General features: G+C 36.3%; 1 protein-coding gene and 2 non-coding genes across 3 annotated transcripts in view; 1 reads left to right on the top strand and 2 right to left on the bottom strand.

Annotated features, from left to right (window-relative positions):
• IL1RAPL1 (interleukin 1 receptor accessory protein like 1) overlaps positions 1-24,960 on the top strand; it is a 1,262,266-nt gene that overhangs the window by 714,847 nt on the left and 522,459 nt on the right. The window lies entirely within an intron of this gene.
• On the bottom strand, positions 19,639-19,708 carry LOC121026201 (small nucleolar RNA U2-30). Its single transcript, XR_005788302.1, has one exon. It is a non-coding gene; the product is annotated as a small nucleolar RNA U2-30 (small nucleolar RNA).
• On the bottom strand, positions 19,882-19,961 carry LOC121026202 (small nucleolar RNA U2-19). The gene has a single exon (XR_005788303.1). It is a non-coding gene; the product is annotated as a small nucleolar RNA U2-19 (small nucleolar RNA).

The following is a 24,960-nucleotide window of genomic DNA, read 5'->3' on the forward strand; positions in this document are numbered from 1 at the left end:
TAATGCTGTATGTTAACTAACTGGAATTAAAATAAAAACTTTATTTTTTTTAAATTCATCCATGTTATTTCATTTATCTGTCATTGATTTATTTCTTTTATGCTATAATATTCTGTTACATGACTATCTCCCAGTTTATTGATAGGGTTGTTTTCATATATTTTTTTAATGTAAGTGATATTATCATTAACCATCTCCTAAGCGTGCGCACACACACACGCACTGTTCATTTTGCCTGATAGTAGGCATTTATGTAGAATTTTTACCTAGGAGTGGATTAGCTTATTCAGAGTGTGTATGTTTTTAAATGTACTAGATATTTCTTGGATTGCTTTGGTAATGGGCCAACCCAACTAAATGAAATGAGAGGAGGAGGGGAGTAGTACTCCAAAGAAAAGTTGAGGTGCCCAAAGACGGGGAAAAATATTCAAGGAATATAAAGAAGAGATGTCCAGTACTTCTGAAGAGTATGATTTCTTAAACATTGTAAAATGTGCTTTGATATTCATAAAAATCTATTGTGGGTGTTATAACCTTTTTCCATACTTCAATATTGCTAAATAAAAATGTGAAAATGTTCAAATTTGTTTTCATATAAATTTCTATATCTGAGGATTCCTTACACTAAACTCTAACTCATACTCAGACCGTAGCTTTGACACTGATCCCCTGCCCGATTATTTGCGAGGATGGGGAAAATGTTGTGTCCGGAGATGGTCCATAATAGACCTAGTAATTCCAAAATAATTTAGACCAGCTTGGCTCTTTGTACAATAGTCCCTATTTAGATTTTAAAAATACAGAGGTAAGTTATGATACGTTGTTTTGAATTTGTTACATCTGAGGAAAAAATTACACACTATATAGATTTTTTTCCTTAGAAGTATTGATTAAATTATATGATATTCCCTTTCATCTCGTTAATACTTATTTTTTCTTCTGGCTGAAACATTTTTCTGGAGGTTTTAGAAGAAAGATTAAGAACAAAATAACACCATGTTTCCAGCAAAAAATTTGAAATGAGTCAGACTAGTAGAAAAGCCATTTAATTTGTAGGGCTAGATCATTAAGTGAAGTATTGGTTAAAAAAATGGATTGTTACATCAGGAAAAGAAATTCCCAACAAAATGCAGTAGTCAGCAAAAACAGAAGTGAAGAAAAGAATACTGACTTGAAAAAAAACACAAAAACAATGAAGCGACTGCTACAAGGATGTGATGGTTTTAGTAGCATTTTTATACTTGGTTTAACATTTTTAACAGAGTTAATGTAGCATTATATTAAAAAAAATTTTTTTCAACGTTTATTTATTTTTGGGACAGAGAGAGACAGAGCATGAACGGGGGAGGGGCAGAGAGAGAGGGAGACACAGAATCGGAAACAGGCTCCAGGCTCTGAGCCATCAGCCCAGAGCCCGACGCGGGGCTCGAACTCAAGGACCGCGAGATCGTGACCTGGCTGAAGTCGGACGCTTAACCGACTGCGCCACCAAGCGCCCCGTGACCTAATTCTTTAAAAAAAATCATTATTTTACCCATAATGAGGCTTATGTTTACACAGAGATCTACAAACTTTAGCCTTGGCTATTTTCTTTGATCAATATTTGGATCACAGTTTGGACTTTATTCATTCATTAAACAACTGAAATGATCAAGATCTTGCTAATGTTCTGTACTATAGGGTTACAGAGAAGAGGAAGTTGTCACAAGATTTCACAAATGTACATAAAGTCTAGAAGTATTCAAAACATTATATATATGTATATAAACATGTATATATGCATGCATGTATGTATGCAGTAAATCATCCTATGATAAAAAAGTGTTAGCAGTGGGATAGCAATCCACTGATTTAGCCATTAAATCAAATCAAGAGTTTAAGGAAATGTGTCAGGGACAGATAAAATTTTGGTCAGAATGTACAGCATTTATCCAGTTCGAAACTATGGTTGAGGGAATTCTGATTAAGGGTCTTTTTTTGTAAGGTGTAAAAAGCCAGAGGCGCCCCAATGTAGCATTATATTTAAACTACTTCCCAATCAACCAGAGGTTGAAGATATGCTCTCAAAAAGTACATCTTCCTCTTTTTATAGATGAGGAAGCTGAGGCAAAGAAAGGTTAAATGGCTTTATCACAAAGCATCATGCTGAGAAATTTAGGAATAAAATTTAATTTCCTGAACTTCAGTTTATGATTTACTCTACTGGATAATTAATAGACAGGCGTTGTATTTTTCATATGAGCTCTGCTGATCACTATGAAAGATTTATCATTTAAGTTCAACTGAAACACATTTTATTATGAGTCCTTTAATTCTTCTGTTACTGATGTAATTAAATGGTGCTTCTGTAGCGAAGCCCAGGGGCGCTCAGTGATTCCTTTTATTTATTTATTTTTCCTTAACAAACAGTTCCTTTTATCTTCCCTTTTAAACAACTATTTTTACCGACACATTTCATAGCCTCATGTGTGCTCTACTGACTGTAACCTAACAAGAATTGATGAAATTCATAACACGAATTGATAAATTCCAGACTTGACTTTGTGTGTTCAGTAATCAGTGTGCTAGGACTTATGCCCACAACAACCATCACATATATTATTTTTATAAAATGAATCATATTACAGATAGTCTTAGCTGTTTTTCTGCCATATTTTGCAGCTCAAAAATCATTTAGATTAATTCAGAGTTTTGAATTCAAAGAGGTTAAAGCCGATCAATATAGTGAAACTGAGTTTAATCATTTTGGCTGTCCAATCCTGATGTGGATTTCAGTACCTAGAGCAAAAGACCTCTCTTATGAGTATTTTCTAATGATAACTCTGCTGACACTAATTACCTTAATTTATTGTTTGATCTCTCACTATATTGAGTGAATTGCCAAAATGTATTAATCAAGCAAATATTTAATGTCAAGGCATGGTAACTTTGAATAAAAAGTATGATGTTTTTACTCTTAAGCAGAAAATGTTGTAGGATATTTTAAAATATATCAATAGCAAATTTGGGATGTGCCGTTTCTAGCCATGGGGAAAATAAGGCTTTATTCCTCTGGATAATTTCCATCAATATAAGCAATAATAAACATTAGTAATCACAATAGTTAATGCTGTTTACTATGTGCCAGGATCTGTTCTAAGTTCTTATTTATAATTATTCATTGAATCCACATAACCTCAATTTACTCACCCTTAAAAACTTTTCAGGTGCTTTCTATGCACCGGCTATTCTAGATTTTATAAATTACACTTGAAAAGCATTCGTTTTTTTCGTTGCTCACTGAGTGGCCTCCAGCCAGGGCCTCAACTGAGCCTGGGTCAGGATAGCATTTAAAAAAAACAGAAACAAAAACAAAAAACAAAGCCATATGACATCCCTAAGAATGTCAAATACTAGAATCCATAGATACAGGTTATAAATTAGCCATGCCTAAAAGGATGAGTGACATTTTAAAACCCTAAAAGAATGATGCCATTTTTGGTTCTGTGTGCGAGTGTCCATATTAAGAATGCTCAATCAGCAGTACAACCTACCCCATATCTATGTTTTGATTTGATTGAATGTTATGGCCTACTTTTTGGTGTTGTATTGTTGCCTGACATAGTTTATCAGCAAGAGCTAGCCTTTGATTTCTTGCTGCTTTTGAAAGCACTGGATTTGCAGTGTACTAGAATGTTTTCATTATGATGACCTTACCAGTGCAATCCTTTGGACTGCTTGCCTATGAGAAATGGTACAATCTTCCTGTCCCCAGCCATCCCTCTGGTCTGATCCCAGTATGAGAGCTGTACAGCTCCTGGCCTTGCAGACCACTAACCAAACTCATACCTACCTCATTGGGAAAGAAACAGATACTTTTTCTTTGACTCCTAACCATATGGCAGTCACCATGCAGAATGATTTATAGGCTTTATTATCTACATTTTACCAAGGATGCAATTCAAAGTACATGAATTTATAATTTTAAATACAAATCATCATCATCTTTTCTAATTAAGTTCCATTCTTTTATTTGCTCGAAGAGCTGACCAATAAATATTCTTTCATAGAATGGTTAGCTTAGAGGTTAATTAGAGAAACGTCTGGAACTGCGCTGTCCAATACAGTGGACATTAGCAACATGTGATTATTGAGCACTTGACATGTGACTAGACTGGACTTAACTGTGCTGTAAGGATAAAATATATACCAGATTTCAAAGACTTTGTATGAGAAAATAATGCACAGTATATAATTTGTAACTTTGTATTGATTACATATTGAAGTTATAATATTTGGTTAAATACAAAATATTACTAAATTAATTTTACCTATTTTTACTTTTTAAAATGTAGCCACTACAAAACTGTTAATTTTATATGTCACTTGCCTTATATTGGTATTGGACAGCACTGCTCTAGAATGTGAATGTGATTGCTGTCTTGAAAAGTGTAAGGGGAAGGCACAGGACCCAGAACCTTGGGTGTAGTTCCATTGGTGGCTGTGTCACTCATGAGCTAAAAGACCTTGGCCAAATCACCTGACTTCACTAAGTGTAGTCGTAATGTTGAGACCATGAATACCCACTCATAGTGCTATAGTAAGGAGTAAATTAGCCGAAACATGTGAAAGCAGGCTATAAAGAAATGTGGAAATGGAAGTGTCCACTCTCATGATTTGGTCTGATCTGTGAATCTTTACCTTTGCTTGTTTTAATTAGTGGAATGTTAATATTTATAATCCTAACCCAGTATTTCAAATGACATTATCATCAATACAAATCACTGAGTGGCATTCATTGATCACTAAGGAGTGATTTATATGTGTGGAGAAATCTCAAAAAGGTCATGATCTCACAGTTTGTGGGTTCAAGCCCCATGTTGGGTCTCTGCTGACAGCTCAGAGCCTGGATCCTGCTTCAGATTCTGTGTCTCCCTCTTTCTCTCTGCCACACCCCTGCTCACACACACTCTCTGTCTCATCAATAAATAAACATTTAAAAAAATTAAAAAAAGAGAATTGGGAAAATTCACAATGATGAAAAAGCAACTAGAAGTTATTGCACTAAAAATACATCAAGTAAAGATTTCATCATGATTTAGAAGGTTTTATTTTTTTTAATTGTTTACTGCTACATGACAGTATGTTTACATTTTCCACATATCCTTTCTACATAAGTGAGGAGATTCAATTTATAGCTCTATGAATTTAGCATTTGACAATGGTTCCTAGACAACTCATTGCTCAATACTGGGAGAGATTGCTGGTGCTATCTTCTTTGGAGGTTTTTAAAATAAGATAGATTTGGAGCACATGGGTGGCTCACTCGGTTCAGCGTCGGACTCCTGATTTCATCTCGGGTCATGATCTCACAGCCTCGTGGGTTTGAGCCCCACATCGGGCTCTGTGCTGATGGTGTGGAACCTGCTTGGGATTCTCTCCCCCCGCCACTCTCTCTCTGCCCCTCCTCCACTTGCACTCTCTCTGTCTCTCTCAAAATAAATAAATAAACTTTTAAGAAAAATATGATCAGTTCCCCTCTGAGGTATGTGTAGGCATAGACAAGCTGGAGGAAGGTCATGGAGACTCTAGTGATTTTTCATTATGCTCATTATTTTAGTACTCACATTTTTCAAAGATATTTTATGGTTTAAAAACCAGGAAGCAATTAAGAAAATCAAAATATTAGGGTTTGATATGACAACTTAATAATTACACAATGAGATTTTTGAATGATGAATGTTTATTTTCAAAAGATTTTAACTATTTGGAAGAGCTTTTATTATCCTCACACTCTGAACAGGTCCACTAGGTATACAGTATTCCAGGGTTCTAACTTGTGTCTCCTACAATTTTGAAGTCTCTTTCTTGGTAAAATCAAGAGGTAACTCTTCAAAGTAACTTGCAATTGATGTGGACATTGTGTAATACATATTTAAAAGAATTTTTAGAACTACCTATGAGAAAACCACATAGAAATAGAATTGGTTTTATTCATGTCAAAATATATGGCTTTTGCATAAGAGGAATTAATGTTTTCATTTCTTAAAATGCTTGACCAAAGCTTTTAGTCATTATGTTAGCATCTGTTGTTCCATCTGGAAGACCTAAAAAATCCAATGAATTATAAATGGACAGTTCAACATGAATATGCAAATTAAAGACATTTTATGAATTCTATGTAAGATGTAAGAAATAGTTTACTCTTGCCTTAACTAGAAGATCTTACTATATATTTCTTAATCATCTGTTGGGTTCAGCCTTGGGTTCTACTCCAATATATCAACTATGACTTCTTGGGATATAAACACCACAGATTCATTATGAACTTCATAGACTTTATTTCAAATTATACAGTATAATTTGCTTATCAGGGAAATAAAATAAATACAAATTAACATGTAAGAAGTATTATTTTATTTGTTTATTTATTTATTTATTTATTTTAATTTATTTTTTTTTAATTTACATCCAAGTTAGTTAGCATATAGTGCAACAATGATTTCAGGAATAGATTCCTTCATGCCCCTTACTCATTTACTTCATCCCGCCTCCCATACCCCCTCCAGGAACCCTCTGTTTGTTCTCCATATTTAAGAGTCTCTTATGTTTTGTCCTCCTCCCTGTTTTTATATTATTTTTGCTTCACTTCCCATATGTTCATCTGTTTTGTCTCTTAAAGTTAAGAGGTATTATTTTAAATATAGAAGTACTATCAGTAGTCACTCCTGTGTTGTGGTGTCAACAGAAAATTATGGAATTTTTAATGAGTCCTTACTATTAATGTTCCCTTAGAAAATTATGCTGTTTTCCATAATGCCATCTCTTGAAGGACACATTTGCTTTATTCACTAAACCTTGACACATACTCTAAATATGAATATAAATGCTACTGTTTCTATGCCCTGCTTTCTAAGTCTTGTGATTTCTATTATTTGTTTAAAATGTTTAGTTTTCAATATATCACTTAGGATCGCAAAGTACATACTGAGCTTTTTTTTTTTTTAATTGAGGTTTGCTTTGTCAAATTAAGGATGAAAGAATGACGCTGAAACATATGTCCTTTTTTAAAAAAATGTAAAAATGCATTTTAAACTTTTTAAGTGGAACCATGGCTTCTGAATGTCACGCACATGTCATGTTTCTTTTATGCATCAACTTTTATGAGTCCCCGATTAAAAATATAACCTGAAAACAGAATGTTTCTACTTAGATATTGTTGCTCTGGTGCTATTTAGCTAATCATATAACCCTTTCAGATAATGAAACCAATAGCACTTGTCAACACCAAACATGAAGGATGGGAGTGAAATAGCAGAGATGTGAAAAATATCCATTAACATGAAAGCAATATGTTATGGGGGCAGCAAAGAGGTAGTAGGCTATTCACTGTTTACTGGTTGGCTATGACATTGCTAAAATTAGATTAAAGCAAAAAAGCTTAGTACAAATGTAATGAAATAGTTTTGATGATATTTTCCATTTGGGGTATATAATTAGATCCTTTTATATTAATCTAATTTCTCTCTGAGTTAAATAAACTGAATAGTCTTGACCTACCTTTTTTATATGCTTTTTTTATTCAACAAGATCATTTGATAAACATTTTGTAAGAAATACAGTTACACTCAGAGCAACAATTGTGTACGTATACAAGCTATTTACACTGTATAAATGAATGTGCTCTATGGTTGTAAGATCTACATTTATTATTTTAAATAAAGTTAGAAGTTATAGAGAATTTCTACGCTGTTACCATTCAATGTATAGATTGGAAATAACAGAGTCAAGAGGTTCTTTACCCCAAATGCTTAGAGAAGTGCTTTTTGATGGCAGACAAGAGGCTGAAACAAAGGTAAGACAGTGAGTTTGAAGAAGAGGTAACAGATCTGAAATATACCTAGGTGTATCTCACATAATATGATTAGTTGTTACATGTGAGTATTCATGGAGTGGGGGCCTGGTTTTTGTCTGGAGGATTTGAATTTTGAGGGATTTCAAGATGAGCCTGTTTGAAGAGGAGTGTATTAGGTGGTTTTTGTTTGTTTTACTCCAAGTAACTAGTGACTTAAATAACAAAGACATACATTATGTTTTCTTTTTTAACATTTTATTTTATTTTTTAAGACACAGAGAGGGATAGAGCACAATTAAGGGAGGGTCAGAGAGAGAGGGAGACACAGAATCCAAAGCAGGCTCCAGGTTCTGAGCTATCAGCACAGGGCCCAACCTGGGGTTTGAACCCACGAAAGCGAAATGATGAGCTGAGCTGAAGTCAGACACTTAACCGACTGAGCCACCCAGATGCCCCATGTATTATGTTCTCTAACAAGAATTCCAGAAGTAGATAAGGCCCAGGACTGGTAATTCAGCAGCTACAATGACATTATCAGGTACAGCTTTTTTTTTCCTTTTTTGTCTTTCCTCTCTGCCATTCTCTGCAAATGACTTGACCTCTTCGCCTGGCTTCACAAATGGCATCATGTGTAGACCCCTGTGTCTACAGACAAAGAATTGGTCCATATTGTATTCCCTAAATAAGAGCAAGCACACTTCCAACCACCATCCTATTGTTAAAAATTGCCCATGGATAAACCAATCACTGGAAAGGGGGCCAAAATCACTGTCAATATGACTGTTTATGACCATTCAGGATTCAACCCTGCACTTAGAAGGTTCTCAGCCTCCCCATGAAGCACATGAGGACCTGGAGTAGGGTGAACAATATCAGGACAACAAGGATGGCAAGGATGGTGTGTGGGGGTGGGGTGGGGGGAGGGGTGGTTTGGAGAGGCTGCTAGATTTTGTGCCCAGAAAGTAGCAGTTAAGGTTTGGTAATGTTGGACTTGAGGTATCTATGGGATATCTGTTGGCAGGTTTTAGGAGATGATTGGAAATATGGGACAGAAAGGTGATAAGAATTTGGCATTAATCACACAGATGACACTTGAACCTATAACAGTGAATGGGATTATTCAGGAACAATGTATAGAGTAGAATGTTAGGTGTCAAAGGACAAAATGCTGCAAAGATAACAAAGATGTTGAGAAAAGGTGATTTTCCAGAGAAATAAAACTAGAGAGGCTGTTTTTATATGTGTGAAATACAGTTAAGTAAAAAAATACGAATTTGTTTGGTGGACTTTTCCATCCTCAGAAGTTCAACTAGGATCCCACATTTCTAATTCATAGGAATCCTAACATTTCCATGGTTTTTGTCTGTTTAATTTAGAAACATCTATAATGACCTGTTACTCTTACTCAAATCATTCCTCGTCATTGATTAAAGTCCAATTTAGTCTGAGAATTTGGTTTTGTTTGGCTCTACTCTGGTGTATAACCACATTCCTAGAAGATAATGGCAGAGGATTTCAGCAATTCTCCTGTAGTAGTGGCTAAGTCTTCCACTTGACTGCAGTTCTTGGAGTCACAGTTACCAATATACATGAAGCTCTGTGATATAAATGTATCAAGTATCCCATTAATTAGAATCTAAGATAGATTTTCATATACATGTTTCTGTACTTTGCCAAACAGTACTGGGTGGGAAAGAGTCTCCTTTCCTTCATATAGTTTGAGCTCTTGCTGGACAGCAGCTGCTCAGTCCCCTTGATCGATGCAGGGATTAGGGGCAGGGCTTCGTATGTAGTCACAAATTTACCTGTCATGTTTGTGCGTTTTTTGTTAATTGAATTTCTTTGGTAAAAACAGTCTGGAGTCAAGGATTTCCTTTTTACTGCTTTTTTTTGGAGTATAATTAAAATACAGTATAATGTTAGTTTCAGGTGTATAGTGTAATGATTCAGCAATTCTATACATTGCTCGGTGCTCATCATGATAAGGTACTCTTGGTCCCCTTCACCTGTTTTACCCATTCCAACCACCCACCTCCCCTCTGGCAACCCCAGTTTGTTGTCAGTATTTAAGATTCTGGATTTGTTGTTTATCTCGTTTTCTTTTTGTTTGTTTTGCTTCTTAAATTCCATGTGAGTTAAATCGTATGGTATTTGTATTTCTCTAATTTATTTCATTTAGTATTATACCCTGTAGGTCCATCCACATTATTGCAAATGGCAAAACCTCATTCTTGTTTATGGCTGAGTGTTACTCCGTTGTGTATGTATACTACATCTCCTTTATCCATTTATCTACTGACGTACACTTGGGCTGCTTCTGTATATTGGCTGTTGTAAATAATGCTGCAGTAAACATTAGGGTGCATGTATCTTTTTGAATTAGTGTTTTCATTCTGTTTGCATAAATATCTAGTAGTGGAATTACTGGGTCATATGGTGATTCTTTAGTTGATTTTTTGAGGTCCTCCTTGCTGTTTTCCACAGTGACTGCACCAGTTTACATTACCACCAACAATATGTGAGGGTTCATTTTTTCCCACATCCTTACCAACACCTGTTTTGTTTTGTTTTGTTTTGTTTTGTTTTGTTGTCTTTTTTTTGGCATTTTACAAACCTCCTCAATATCTGAGGTTTTTTCAATTTAAATTCAAGTTAGTTAACATGCAGTGTAGTCTTGGCTTCAGGAGTAGAACCCAGTGATTCATCACTTACATGTAACACCCATTGCTCATCCTGAAAAGTGCCCTCCTTAATGCCCATCACCCATTTAACTCACCCCACTCCTCCCTCACCCCCATCAACCCTCAGTTTGTTCTCTGTATTTAAGAGTCTCTTATCATTGGCCTCCCTCTCTGTTTTTATCTTATTTTTCCTTCCCTTCCCCTATGTTCTTCCCTTGTGTTTCTCAAATTCCACATATAGATGAACTCATACGATATTTGTCTTTCTCTGACTTATTGATTTTAGGCTTTCTGAGAGGTGTGAGGTGATATCTCATTGTGGTTTTGATTTACATTTGTGTGGTCTGGTGATGTTGAGCATCTTTTCATCTGTCTACAGGCCATCTGAATGTCTTCTTGGGAAAAATGTCTATTCAGGTCCTCTGCCCATTTTTTAACTGGATTATTTCTATTTTTGGTGTGAGTTGTGTAAGTTCTTTATATATTTTGGATATTAACTTCTTATCAGATGTATCATTTGCACATATCTTCTCCCATTCTGTAAGCTGACCTCCTCTGCAGTCAAAAATTTGCATGTAACTTTTGACTCCCCAGAAACTTAACTACTAATAGCTTACTGTTGACTAAAAGCCTTACCAGTAATATAAATTGTCAATTAGCACATATTTTGTGTATGTATTGTATACTGTATTCCTATAATAAAGTAAGCTTGAGAAAAGAAAATCACAAGAAGATGGGGCATCTGGGTGACTCAGTCGATTAAGCATCCAACTCTAGATTTCAGCTGAGGTCATGGTCTCATGGTCATGAGATCGAGCCCCATGATGGGCTGTTTGCTGGACGTGGAACCTGCTTAAGATTCTCTATTTCCCTCTCCCTCTGCTCCTCCCTTGCTCTCACTCTCTGTCTCTGGAAGAAAAAGAAAGAAAGAAAGAAAGAAAGAAAGAAAGAAAGAAAGACCCAAGAATAAATATATTTATAGTACTTTAGTGTAAAAACTGTATGTACAAGTAGACCTGCGCCATTCAAATCTGTGGTGTTCATGAACTGTATACCTCCCAGCCCCTATTGCTTCTAGGTAAAGCCACATGACTAGTTCTCACCAATGAAGGGAAAGGAGGAACTGTCACTTCAGAGCCAAAGTAGTGAGGAAATGAATATTCTTTCTCCTGTTCTTACCACAGTAATTGCTTAGAGACAGAGAATGCCTAGGCCCCATTGGAGGGAAAGAGCTCTTATGGCTAAATCACATCATGGGCGAAAGCTAATCACTGACCAGAACAATTCTCATTGCATGCTTCTGTGAGTGAGAAATGACCATCATTTAAGTTAAACCACTAAAATCCTGAGGTTTACTCTTACAGCTGCTAGCTTTTATCCTAAATAACACAGGCACATTTTGGTAATGCAAAGTCATTTGAATAAAAGATGATTATTGTCAAGTTATGAAAGATCTGAAATGCAAACTGCTAAGCTGTACTCCCACTTTCCTGTCTGAATACCTCATTCTATACTTATTCTCCATCTGCTTTGCACATCCATCAGATCTCTGCATGTTCAGAGTCTACCTGTCTTTCAAGGTGCAAATCAAAAACCCATCCCCTCCAGTCAGCCTTCAGTGCTTTCCTCCTAGCTCAGGACAGTCCCTTCTTCGCTAGAGGTCAGATTGCTTCTGACGTTGTTTCTTCTATGCTTATTTGGCTGTTGGGCTATATTGACACTCTTTTTCAATGGCCTCTAACTTACTTGAGGTAAGGCTTCATCTTGTCTATTTTGGTTTTATCAGTAATTCTGCATTATTTAGTACATAGTATTAGATGATTAATGAGCAGTTTTTGAAATGTTGAATAAACAAAAGCTAAATTGGGTATGTATTTAATGAATGTATTCTAAATAATTCAGCTACATGTTATTTTAGTGTTAATCATAAACCTGTTATGTAAGTAATATTTTACAGCTTTCAGCTTATACATAAAATAAGTTAAAATGTAACTATTTTGTTTAAAATTCTTTTTATAGTCATTATTATCAAATTAATCTATAATAATCCCAATGAGCTATAATAGCGGTTGTTTTCTTCATAGTAATTCAAATGATATCATTTTCTTTTAAAGTAAGTACAATATACTTTCTTATATAGGGTCAACTGAAGTGTTTTTAAAAGCTTGTAGAGTCTGGAGGTTCATTTACTTTTTTCCCCACTATTTTTATTTCAAGTTTCTATTTAAATTCCAGTTAGTTAACATATAGTGTAATAATGGTTTCAGGAGTAGAATTTAGTGACTCATCACTTAGATACAACACCCAGTGTTCATCCCAACGCATGTCCTCCTTAATGCCCATCGCCCATTTAGCCCATCCATCACCAACTTCCTTCCATCAACCCTCAGTTTGTTCTTTATCATTAACAGTGTGTTTTCTGGTTTGCTTCTCTCTTTTCATTTTCCTATGTTCATCTGTTTCGTTTCTTAAATTCCACATATGAGTGAAATCGTATGGTATTCATTTTTCTCTGACTGACTTACTTCACTTACCATAATACCCTCTAGATCCATCCATACCATGGCAAATGGCAAGATTTCATTATGTTTTTATGGCTGAGTAATAGTCCATTGTGTGTGTATCTATCTAGTGTGTGTGTGTGTGTGTGTGTGTGTGTGTGTGTGTGTGTTTACCATATCTTCTTTATCCATTCATCAGTCAATGGACATTTGTGCTCTTTCCATAATTTGGCTATTGTTGATAATACTGCTGTAAACATCGGGATGTACCAATTCATTTATAAGACACATAGTAAAATAGTTTAAAGCTGGAATCTTCCAAACGTAACATGAAAAAATAAATAGAATACCGAAACAGCTTGGAAGACTAATGCCAACAGAAGACATACCCCCTAAAAAGAAGAGGATAACAGAAAAATAAATAAATACATTTGAGAAAGGAGGTAGAAAGGGAGGAGAGAGAGTGAAAAAGAAAAATATGCCTGGTCTTCTTGTAGAGGGAGTGTTTCTTAAGCATTAATCGTGGAGAGTAAGAGAGAGAGAAAGAGAGGGAAAGGGAAAGGAAGAGAGGGAAGCAAGGAAGGAAACATTTGTTACTAAGCTGTCTCTTTGCAGTATTATCTGTAAGGTGCAATATTAGAAATACTTTAAATGTTTAGAGAGTGAAAAGGAAAGGGACTTATCAATTATGTGAGGTAGTGCCATATAGTGGAAAGAGTCTGGATCAGAGCAAGGTGACATTACATTATGGTCCTGTTTCCAAGCTGGTTTAGGCCAATATTTTTAACCCAGACTTGTATCTTAGGGAACTCTATGACTCCTTCCAGGGCTAAAGTTTTCTAATGCAATAAAACGTTTAACAGTTAACACTATTCTGATATTTGCAAGTTTCCTGAATAGCATCTCTTCATCGTGTGGGGGAGGGCAACGCTATTCTTAAAAGAACAGACTCTCCAAAAGCCAATAAACCATTACTATTCTTTCAAGAAATGCTTATTGTGTGGATACTAATCTAAACCAGGATTTTTTTGTTGTTCCTAAAATGATACCATGGGCAAGTTAACTATTCACAGTTACTTCCTTTAGTCTAACTCAAATTGTGATGAGAGTTGAATTATATTTAGACACCCAGCACAGTACATAGCATCTAATAGACTCTCGAGAAAAGCTTGTTTCCTCCCTCTGGCGTATAAAATATAAAAGAACAACCAAATGAAAAACTAAAAGCAGCAATAAGTTAGCTACATGTCTATCCTTGTACCTTGTTGTTTGACACCAGAATGGTCACAGTCAGTTTTCATTACTGTGATACAAACTGTAATAAAATTATATTTAAAGAATTATATAAGAGAGAAAAAATCAGTTAGTATTCCCTGGTTAATTTCAGACATAATAATTATGTAAATTGGCTGTTATTAAGTAAACATCTCTTTAATGCAGATGAAAAGAGGATTGTGCTGCTGCTTCTTATGATGATGATGAAAACTAGCCTTTATGAATGCCTTCTGTATGCATGATTATAAGTACTTTGTATATTTTATCTGATTTAAACTGTATCATACATGACATAATAGTTTAAAGTCACCTGTTTGTTGACTGTGTTTTACTGTCTACTGCCATTTGATGGATTCTGTAGATGTACTAAGTCCATTCTTCATTTCCTTTATAAAAACCAAGTTATTATTTGTGTAATGTTCTAAGCACTATGATAAATCAAAGAATGAAATAGGCAGAGATCTCCTGGGGCAGTTGCATTGAGCAGAAGAGATAAATTATGCATGTAATAAGATGCAAAATAAAAAGTGCAGTGTGAAAGAAATGGATCATAAACAGTGGTAGGAATTCAGGGGTGGTCATAGAAAGTTTCCTGCACAAGTGGAATTTGAAGTTCTCCTTCAGGGAGAGCAAGAATTTGAATATGAAGGTGCTAAAAAAATTTTTTTAATCTGAACTTGATAAGGACTTTATTTAGATGAATTATTACAAAGAGTGGGGCAGTTGCAATAGAAGGAGGACTATTGTGATAGAGAGACCATTTTGACCATAAGACCTGCACACCTCTCAGGGATTAGGCAAAAAGACTTTTTCTTTTACATAGAGGAGAAAACAGAGCTAGCAAGAACAGGGTGTAGGGAGGTGGTGTGAACAGAAATGGCATGATGGGAAAGCAGATCAGAGAAGGGTTTACCCTGAGGCCAGCCTACACTGTGGAAGGGCTATTAAGAAATGGCTTAGTGGGGCGCCTGGGTGGCGCAGTCGGTTAAGCGTCCGACTTCAGCCAGGTCACGCTCTCGCGGTCCGTGAGTTCGAGCCCCGCGTCAGGCTCTGGGCTGATGGGTCAGAGCCTGGAGCCTGTTTCCGATTCTGTGTCTCCCTCTCTCTCTGCCCCTCCCCCGTTCATGCTCTGTCTCTCTCTGTCCCAAAAATAAATAAATGTTGAAAAAAAAATAAAATAAAATAAAAAAAGAAATGGCTTACTGATGGCTCAGGATGATGGTAGGTCAAAGTTGGGGGGCCTGCGGGAAGGAGAGAATCTTAACCAAATTATAGCTAACAGGCATTTTGTTCTGGCTGATCAATGGGGACAGCAGTTTAATCATTTATGAAGCAAAGATGGGAATTTGGAGGGTCTGTGTCTGGCCTTGTCATAGGTAAACAAAGGAGCATCCCTGAGTTTTATGTAAGTCATATGGGGAAGTGTGGGTTTTTATGATAAGCTGTTGCCTAGAATACAAAAGGAGGGGGAAATTTCTTAAACTTTGCTTTTTTCTAGGATCATAGGTTTTGGGTAAAATTCAACATTGTCAGCGATGTGGGAATAATGAGGATTCCCTAATGAATGAGTTGTGCATGGGAAGGGTTTCAGTTAGTCAGGAAGTCAAGATTTTGAAAGATTGCACTAATAAATAATAATAGTAATAGCACCTTATATCTGTGAACTCATTTAAATAATCGTCACAACCATCCAGTGACATGGGTACAATTATTCTCCCATTTTATAGGCAAGGAATTTGAATTCCTTAAAGGTAGGTAACTTTGTCACTGCTAGTAAGACATACATCTGGGGCTGTGACTCATAAAGCCCTGGTCTCCCAGTAGCTGACCCAACCTCTTTTCATTACTTCGAACTATTCCTTTAACCCAGAGAGAGAGAAGGGATAAAACTCCTGGAATAAGGGAGACGGGACCTACGGTGATTTCCCCATTTCCAAAAACAATGGACTCAACAAATACATATATATGAGAGACGTTATGGGACACTAAAGAAAGAAGATTGTAGAATACTAGAAAATACAAATTTGGGTACAGCAGCAGCCAATGGAACTTCACAAAAGAAAATGACAATCAGGGAAGATTCTGGATGCAGAGAATAAAAAACCTCAGCTAGTCAGGACAGAAGGGGGCCTACTGCTTTGTGTGCTTTCTCTTTGTGTGGGAATGAGGATATGCATGGACATTAGGGTCAATTTAACACTGTCATCTTTGTCGGCCCAGGTTTCCAAGCTTCATTCCGCCATGGGTGAGATTATGGCAGGCCTTGAGGTATGAGCAGTAGGTGGAAAATGCCTACTGCTTTAGTCCTTAAGAGCATCTCTGAGCTACAAATCAGGCATCCCCACTAGTACAATTTAGCCTTCCAGAGTTAAGAACAGTTGCTTAATCCAACAGGCATTTACCTGTCCTTCCCTTAGCCAGCTACATTTGCGTTCATTTCTACTGTTCACAAGTACTATTGTTTTTCCTAATGATTATCTTGTGATTCAGTACATTTGGTCTAATCAGCCAGGGAATACATAACACATGGTGGAAAATTTTACTGAAAATATTGGTAACTATTTTGACACGTCAAGAATTGAATGAAATTCATGTAGAGAACATAGTTTATATAGCAGTGCTGATTGCTACAACCAACAGAGATTTTATTGGAAATGTAATAATAAAAGCATTTAACTTCTGCTGCGTGCATTCTATGCGTCTGGACCAATGGTAAGCACCTTCACATCCTTATTTCTTTTCATCTTCCTAGGCACCTATTAGTCAGGGATATGGTTTCTGCTTTATGGATGAACAAATTAAAGTTAAAAGAATTTAATCACTATGCTCATGAGTTTGTACTTTAATCCTTAGAGCCCAGTTTTGAACCTAGACCTCTTTGATTTAAAAAATGTTCTAAACTATTCTGTGAATCAATCACTCACATTTTTAAGGCTGATCAATAACAGCTCTGCTGCCTAATAGCTGTGTGACCTTGGGGAAATTATTTAACTGCTCTTTGACTTTGTTTCTTAATCTGAAAAGTGAGGGCAACCATGTCTTCATCATAAGATCGTTGTGAAGATTAAATAAATAATATGTGTAAAGTATTTAAAAGACCTACATAGCCACCATTTTCATATACATTAGCTGTGGTTATTGATGATGATGATTGAGATGACAGTGAAACCGTGTTCTTTCTTAAAAACTCAGAGTGAATAGCCACACTCAGTGTCTCAGTGTGACTTTGTGTGCTCCAGCAGTAGGATTGATTATATTTGTGTACATATTCTTTGTTTCCCCATACTCTTGTACCAGCTTAATTTAAATAAAAACCACAGGGAATTAGGAGCATTGGTTTACTCACAATTGCATTCACATGTAATTTTTTAAAACATAAATTGAAAAAACTCCTTTGTGTCTATGTTTGAACTTCTCTGACTTTCTAAAATAAAATTTAGATTCGATCTCAGAGGACAGGGTGGCATCTTTGACAACTGGATTTTAGGAAACTTAAAAAAACAAACAAACGGGATTTGAAAAGCCAACATAACATTGAAGAGGAAGAACAAATCTGAAAGCCTGATACTATAGGACTTTGATACTTACTTACTCTTTGGTATGTATTTACCCAGAGGAGTTGAAAACTTTTGTCCACGTAAAAGCCTACACACACATTTTATACCAGCTTTATTCATAATTGCCAAAAATTGCAAGCAACCAAGACATCCCTTCAATAGGTGAGTGGATAAATAAACTGTGGTACAGTCAGATGATAGAACATTATTCAGTTCTAAAAGGAAATTAGCTATCAAGCCACAAAAAGACATAGAGGAAACCTAAATGCATATTACTAAGTGAAAGAAGTCAGTTTGAAAAGGGTACATACTATATGATTCCATCTATATGATATTTTGGAAAAGGCAAAACTATGGAGACAGTAAAAAGATCAGTGGTTGCCAGAGTTAAGGGTGGGGAGCTAGAGGTGAATAGACAGAGCACAGGAGTTTTAGGGCAGTGAATATTCCCTGTATGATACTATGTTATACATTTTTTGTGTGGTTTCATATTTTTATTTAAATTCTAGTTAGTTAACATAAGCTTTGTTATACACCGGTCCAAACTGATAGGATGTATAACACCAAGAGTGAACCCTAAGCTACGCTATGGACTTGGGGTGATTATGATGTGTCAGTGTAGGTTCATGTTGTGATAAGTGTGCCACTGTGGTGGGGGATGTTGTTGATGGGGAGGCCGCGCATGTGTTGAGAGAGAGGGTGTATGGGAAATCTCTGTACCTTCCTTTCAACTTTGCTCTGAGCCTAAAACTACTCTTAAAAAATAAAGTCTTTTATAGCAAAATAAGTAAAGAAATTACATATCATTGCCCTGGTGTAAAGAATCAAGATTACTAAAATGCAAGAAAAATTTACTCATATTTCCCATTTGTATGGAACATAGAGATATTAACACTGTCTTGACTTACTTGCTCCCTATGGTGGTCAGGCTGCATGGAGCCTGAGCTGAGCCTGAGTTTTCTCATCTAAAATATATGTTGATAGGTGTGCATTGTGATTAGAGATCAAACAGGTCAACAAAGAAGTAGCAGGGAAAGGACTGAGGTGCAGAAACAAGGTTCTTTCTTAGAAATTCAAAGATAGATTGAAGTAAAAGTCACTTAAGGTTGTGATGTGTTTGAATATTGGTAGTAGTGCTATGTGCCTCAGCACAGGCTTTAAATAGCCCTTGGAGTTTGTGACAACTTTATGCTCTGATAAGTATGTATTTGTAGATAATTCAGTCTGAGATTAAAGGTTTGCAGCAGGGGGATGAATGGATAAAGATGCAGTATGCATATACAACGGGATATTACTTAGCCATGAAAAGAATGAAATCTTGCCATGAGTAATGACGTGGATGGAACTAGGCAATATTATGCTAAGAGAAAGAAATCAGTCTGAGAAAGACATACCGTACCATACCATACCATATGATTTCACTTATATGTGGAATTTAATAAACAAAACAAATAAGCAAAGGGGGAAAAAGAGAGACAAGCCAAGAAACAGACTCTTGAAAACAAACTGTTACTAGAAGAGAGGTAGGTGGGGGAATGGGTTAAATAGGTGATGGGGATTAAGGAGGGCACTTGCTGTGATGAGCACCAGGTTTTGTATGAAAATGTTGAATCACTATATTGTACACCTGAACCTAATATATTGTATGTTAACTGGAATTTAAATTAAAAACTTTATTAAAATGTTGCCAACAACAACAACAACAAGAAAAAGGTTTGCAGCAGGGGTTGCATAAGATATTGTGAAAATGGTATTGAACGTGATCTTAAATATCTTATTTTTTAAAATTCTGAGTTCAGTTCAAGTGTAGAAATCTTCATAGTCACAAAGGTCAGCAGTGAAACCTTCTCATCACTGCTCAGCACTGACGAGCGTTTCATACACATATATACCCTCCCATCTCTTTCATCCATCAGCCAGTCCTTGGTTCTCTGCTGTCACTTTTATAAACATGCATGCACACACGCTCACATTCATACTCACACACTGACAATCCCAGACATAAGCCCTTATTGCTTTAAATTACTTTTACTTCTCAGAAGTATGAAGATCATGCATCAGGCAGACTGGAAGTTCTTCTGATGCTCAGATTCAGCTATTTTCATCACTGATCTACTTCACTAAGAACAGATCTCAGAGAATTAAATATTTTAAATATAAAAAATTAAACTAAATTCATTTAGGAGTCCCACTATATCCTCTTTGTAGCTATGACGTTTATTTCTTGCTGCCTTGCGGCTGAGCATATAAGAGCAAATAGTGGCCTCTCTCTCCAGTCCATACCGACTAGAAAAATGATCACACAAACAACTACTGATTTGTGCTTGGTTAACAAGAAAATATTTCCATTCTAGAACACAAAATGAGTAAAAACAATCTAATTCTGTTTAAGGATGATACTGATTTCTTCTGTATCTTTGAAACAAAAAAATAAGTAAGATACAATTTATACAACCACAGGTTTGAAGAAATTGGGTCCTGAATACTATGATCAGGGCATCTTTCTGTTGCCACCTTCCCTACCTCAAAACGATTCTCCACATTGTGAAAAACAGATGCTTAAAAGCCATCAGTAACTCACTCCACATTACTCAGAGTCCCAAATCTTTAGTTGGTTTATCAAACCATCAATCATTTGTCCTCACTCACACCCCATCTCCCTTACAAACTACGAGTTTGTGTTCTCGTAGTGTCAAGGCACATCTGTTTCACACACTTTTATAGTTATATATTTATCTTCAAAACTTTTTTTAACATTTATTTTTGAGAGAGAGAGACAGACGGACAGACAGAGTGTGAGCAGGGAAAGGGCAGGGGTGGGGGACACAGAATCCGAAGCAGGCTGCAGGCTCTGAGCTGTCAGCAGAGGGCCCAATGCAGGGCTCAAACCCACGAACTGTGAGATCTGACCTGAGCTGAAGTCCAACGCTTAACGAACTGAGCCACCCAGGTGCCCCTATAGTCATATATTTAAAGTAATGTCTCTCAGACTTTGATATGCATAAGAATTATGTAGAGATCTTGTAAAAATGCAGATTGTGATTCCGGCTGATGCGGTTGCTGCAGGCCCCAGACCACACACTAAGTAACAAGGGCTTAGAGTCTATCTGCTTCTCTGGACCTGGGGACAGGATCCTCAGAGCCTGAATCACAGCAGGCCCTGAATTAACAGCCACTGAATGAATTTCAAAAGCAACAGAATCTCGACAATATAACATTTTCATTTTAAAATACAAGCAGTGCTTACAAATAACCATTTGAGAAGAAGAAGAACTTTGTTAACTTCCTTCCCTCCTTCTGTATCTTGGTACATCCATCTGTTCTTCCTGTCTCTTTGCCTCAAAGTTCACTGGTATGTGGAATTTCTACCCAATCCCCTGCTTTTCCTGTATTCCTTTTACACCCTGGAGGCATTTTCAATGATAGCACTTCTGAAAATAAAAAGTAAAGGAAGCCAGCATAGAGAGATGAAGAAAAATGAACCTCTGTTCTCCTCTTCAGATACCAGTTGAGTTACTTTCTTGTTTCTCCCAGTCTAACCTCTTTGGACCCCATCAGACCATTTATCAAAGAATCCCAAACACATCCCTAGACTCCACTTTGGTATTGTAATGCTCAACACTGGTGTCTGTATGTTCCTCGGGAATGGAAATGAACCTTTTATCAGTCATTTATTTATAGAAAGACTTGTCTTTTAACATCTAAGTAAAGATTTGATCATGTTTTGAGCCTATAAATGTATTTTTAGATGCATACTTACCCAGGGCTTGGGGGAGAGAAGGCATGTAGTCATTTTGTTCCAAATGCTTATAGTTGGGTGTATTGTGAAAATGGAAAAATGAAAATTGTCATAAACTCCCTTTGGTCCCCTTACCACCTATATACCCAGCCCTTGTCTCAAACACTTGGAGCAGTCACTGTAGCAAAGGAGGAAATTGGTGAAAACATTTTATGAGATAATAATTTTCCTACCAGGTGGACTGTCTTTTAGTAGTACAGGCACTGCTCTTCTCCTGTTAGGGTTAGACATGCTTCCAAGCAGACAAAAACCATCAAGTAAAGCATTGTTTCAGGGAGATAATACGTACTCAGAAACCTTGACACTTGTAGTTTTAGGAAACCATAGATTGACTTTTCTACTAGGACGTACAAATCTTTGTTGGGCTTCAAACTTATTTAATGTCCAAAGGAATAGTATAAGAAAGAAGGTTAATTAGTCTGGATTTCTCTGTAAAACTTACGGTATAACTTACAAAGCATATGCTTTCTATCCTTCTCTCTCTCTCTGGGATGTAGTCTATATCTACATGATAAGTAAAATGTGTACTTGTATTTCTGTATCCATATATCTAATTCATATCTTCCATGTTTGCATTTCATGTATATAGGTATGTGTATATGTGTATACTCTATATTTTCTTTTTTTAATTTTTTTTTTTTTTTGAGAAATAGAGAGCATGAGTGGGGCAGGGGCAGAGAGAGGGAGACACAGAATCTGAACCAGGCTACAGGCTGTGAATTGTCAGCACAGAGCCCGATGCGGGGCTCGAACTCATCAACTATGAGATCATGACCTGAGCCGAAATCGGACACTTAACCTTTTGAGCCACCCAGGAGCGCCTATATTTTCATTTCTTGACAGCTGAGGTATGAAAGATATCAGAAGAAAACCTCTTGGTAAATGTGTAGATTTGGCCACTAGCAAGATATTAGACATAATATAAATTTCATACTAAAAATGCCATCCCCCAAATACAAGGAGAATAGAACAATTATACCAGGGTGTGAATTCTAGCAAATAAAAGAAGTATCTGCATGATCTATATTTCTAATTATCTGACAGAGTGCTGTTAATAACTTTTCTGGAAGCCACAAGCACAGCAGTAGCACTTAATTATGATGTAGTCTTAAAATATAACACAATGCACTTTTTCTATGGCCTTCAAGATCACATTGGCAGCAAAGCCTACCATAATGAACTGTCCCGAAGCCTCAAGATGCTGTTTTCAGCAATTTTGCGTTTGAGTATTCAGATTCTACAGTGTGAGAAATCTGACTTGAATGTGCTCCGCCACAGTAACTTCAGAATATTCACATTTTTCCTTTTCTTCATTTAAGGCCAGGTTCATAAAAAAGCATATGGAATATTGCACATAAATAGCTATCGTGAGCTAAGAACTGGATACAACCTCAAGATTATTCAGGACAGGCTGATGATTATTTTGCCCAGTGGATTTCTTTTTGCTGCAACACACACATTAAAAAAGGGCCTTCACATTTCCCATGGTTCTCAGTGGTGAACTCACCAGCCCATAATTAGCAGCGCACAGTTATTCAATCATCTGTTTGCAGTCAAGAAAATACATCATTCGTTTTCTTTTGATATTTTGTTTCACATCATGTAAGCGTATGTCTAAAGCATTAATAAAATTGTAAATTACACATTTGAAGATTAGATCAGAGAAAATCTCTTAAACATTCTGGCATTCTCTGTAATTTTGTTCCTTTTGCAGATGTTGGACCCATTTTGCTACTTGTTTCATTTTAATCTGAAAAAGTCCACCAAAAGAGAGAAAAGGAAAAGTTAAGTCTTCCTAAAAAGGACTATTATGCTAAATACTAACTACCAGAATAAGCCATCATTCATGGGAATTAGAAGGAGCCCCCTTAAATGTGCCTATGCTATTTTTTAAGATTTAAGATCTTTTACTTCAATTTTAATTCACCACTAACCTGTGTCACTTTTTAAAAATTATAGGAATTTTTTCCCACTCAGTTTTTTTTTTTTAAATATATCAAGTGAGCACTTAACTGCTCTTTTTGGAGTCACTCTAGGGTGTTGCATTAATTTTAGCTGTAGGATAACAATGAAAATAATTTCAGTTAACCACAAGATAACTTGGGGCCTCATAAATGAAAACACTTTTCTGAATGCTAATTGTTGAAGATAGCCTTAACGTTCCCTCAGCTTGACTAACTTGAGACAGACTGCTTCATGGTTATAGGCCCCTCATCTCCCTATTCTTAGAGCATTAGCTTTAGAAATCTTGAAATTGTCAATTCTTCCCTGCCCCTTTGAGGTGTAAATCATCTCCTAGGCTCTTGCCAGTTTTGTATCTCAGGGATGTCTTTCTCAAAGACTTGGGAGCCTTCCCTTTGATATGTCATCATTAAGGGAGCTAAGGCACCCTCTCTCTAGAGTTCATGAGGGAGTAAGAGTCTAACTTTAATAGATAAATGCCAATTAGCAAACACAGATAGCCTAATCACATTGATGGATCCCCTTTCCCGGTGTCCTTCAGTACTTTTCTACTAGCTCATCCCAGTGCTTAAAACCTCTTTCACCTTTTGTTATGGTGGAGTTGAGTTCTTTCTTGCCTACTGTGGTTGTCTTTCATAAAGTCTTCCTTGCCTGTTTAAGTCTGTCTGGTGCATTTTTCCTAAGACATTATTTAGACTTCAAGTTTCCTGTAAGGAATCTGGATCAATGTAAATAGATTTTTTAAAGGGTTTTAATGAATATTCTAAGACCTAGAAATGCCTTATCTACCTGCAATTACTGTGTCTTACCCTTTTAAACCATACTACATTTTTTGCCTACTTTTATCATTCTTGGTGGAAATATTCCTAAAATATAATAAGCCTATTTTTTTCTCAACATGAAGACAACTTTGTTTCTCACAGTGAAAATTGTTGTGTTTATGTGTGTGTGTGTGTGTGTGCGCGTGTGTGATTAAGCAAAACTACACGTGTTAAAAATGCAAACGGTGAAAACCAGAGGTTAAAGGAATGTTTCCCAGCCTTTTCAGAAAGGCTGAGATTCTAGCCACCCTCCCCCATGAGATTTTAAAACCATGGATATATGGTATATCTGTTTATATACTGTGGTTTTTGGAATGCCATAAACCACTGTAATAGCCAAGATTTCTTTGCCCCTCAGGAACCAGTTTTTGCACTCATGGGGTGATAATGCCTGCTGAAAATGAATGGATAAAGCACAAAGTAAAAATCACCTAAAATCCCACAACACAGAGGTGACTACTGTTTGCATTTAGACAGACATCCTTGCATATATCTTAATATTTTATATCCTTTCTTTTATTCATTCTTTT

This window comes from Herpailurus yagouaroundi, unplaced genomic scaffold (genome assembly GCF_014898765.1).
Source record: "Herpailurus yagouaroundi ecotype Mexico unplaced genomic scaffold, PumYag 67793, whole genome shotgun sequence".
Lineage (NCBI taxonomy): Eukaryota > Metazoa > Chordata > Mammalia > Carnivora > Felidae > Herpailurus > Herpailurus yagouaroundi.